Genomic DNA, 2,159 nt, shown 5'->3' with positions numbered 1-2,159 from the left:
GAAGAAGAGGAAGAAAAAATTAAAAAAAATTTGAAAACCCGTCAACACCCCCCTGCGGAAGAAGGAGAAGGAGAAGGAGAAGGAGAAGGAGAAGGAGAAGGAGGAAGAAGAAGAAAAAGAGGAAAAAAAGGAGGATGGAATTTTTTTTTTTTTTTTTTTTTAAACCATCAACTCCCTTGTGAAAGAAGAAGAAGAAGAAGGAGGGAGGAAAAAAAGAAGGGAAAAAAAAAATTTTGAAAACCCATAAAAAAAGATGGGATCTACGTTGTTGTTGTTGTTTTTTTTTTTTTTTTTTTTTTTTTTTTTTTGGGTTGCAGGAGAGAGAAGAGTGTGGGTGTGGGAGGAAGACAAATTGGATTTTATTTTATTTTTTGTTTTTTGGGATTTGCAAGTGGGGGAAGAAGATGAAGATGGGGAGAGGAGAGAGGAGAAAGGAGGGAGGAGGGGAGGGATGAAATGAGGGGTTTTTTTTTTCCTGCTTTTTATTATTATTTTAATATTCAAAAAATATTAAATAATTGTTTTTTAGTTTTTAATAATTTTTTAATAGAAAGTAGGTCCCGAATCAAACCACGTCAGCACTTAACAGAAAAATTAACATAAAAATTGACAGAAGTATGATATTGTCATAAATTCGTAAGATGCGGTATAACATTGTCAATTTTAAAAGATGAGGTATGAAACTGTCGTGACTTCAATAGTTAAAATAGTTTTTTGTACTTTACCCTTCTTAATATTATAATAAATCGTTATTCTTTCGTCTCAAAAAAGAAAAAAACAAGGCATACATACTTTAACCAAAACAAAAAACAAAGACTAGGGCACAACATAAGCGCTAAAAGCTTGAAATAGCGAACTCTTTTGCACATTGCGATCTACCAAAACTTGCTCAACCAGAATGTACATAATCTCACTTACACGGTTGCACTGCAGCACAGTTTAAATTTAACTTGGAAACAATTGATCACATAAGCATTATTAGCTATACTCGTTTCAAATTTTATATATTTATATATATATATATATATATATAAGATGATCCATGATCATATGCAGAAAGGTAAAGGGGAAGGGACGTTGAGATTTCAGTACTTGGATTGTACCGCCCTGCCCTGGGGCATGTCCTCAATCACATGGATAAAAGGAAAGAATAAAAATTGAAACCAAAGAGCAAATGAGATTTCATATCAAGGACAGTATATGATGCCATGGTTTCCACGTCATGCATGAACCAAACCAAAATTTGACAAGACGATGTATAATTACTCCATTACTACAAAAGCGTGAACTGCTATCAAACGTTCACTGCTGAACAGGAACTGTCACGCACCCACTATCACCAAAAGCTACTTCCCTAATCTGTAACTTTTGACATTGTGTTGGAGAAATAAAATCCCACGCTTAGAATTATAATTCTTTCATGCATTGTGGGTTGGTTGACCTAATTCTAATATGGTATCATAGCAGATTATCAATGCACTGAGCATTAATTAGTTTAAGAAAAAAATAATTTATATGAACACGTTGATGATAAATATTTATATCAAAAAATTACATTATATGATTAAAAAAGCATACTAATTACACATTACAGTAATCAAATAAAGAATCCAAAATAAGCATAAAAGGTTCTTCGAACCAAGAACAACTCCACATATATAAAGCAGATCATCTATAATACACACTGATCTCATGTGGAGTCCTTATCCACGACTTTCACTTTGTAACCACTAACCATTACATATAAACAAGAAATACTGGCGTAACTGTGGCTTTTATGCTTTATCTCTATCGATCTTTTATTTTTTTGGTAATCTATCTCTATCGATCTTTCACTTTCATACGATAGAGTGATTTTACCGGTTACAGAAATGGGAACTTCACCTTCGTGGATGATGATGGATGGTGATTATGGGGATTGCCATAGCTAGCCTATAGTACAAGGTCTGTATCAACAAGAGCTTAAAGCTAGCTGTTTGTCCACTCTTGTCGGTCTAGACTAGTGCCCCAAAAATTAGGGACGCTGTTCATGATGTCGACGCTAGTAAGGCAAATCCCCCACCTGGTCGAACAATCCAGAATTGTTGGTGTACGTGCCCTTAGCTAGTATACTGCTACATAATTGTGTAATCTCCTTTATTCAAAGGCAAGTCTTCACA

Source organism: Pyrus communis, chromosome 3, assembly GCF_041283825.1.
Source record: "Pyrus communis isolate YQ-2024b chromosome 3, ASM4128382v1, whole genome shotgun sequence".
Lineage (NCBI taxonomy): Eukaryota > Viridiplantae > Streptophyta > Magnoliopsida > Rosales > Rosaceae > Pyrus > Pyrus communis.
The sequence above is the reverse complement of the archived record's forward strand: the minus strand, read 5'-3'. Positions refer to the sequence as shown.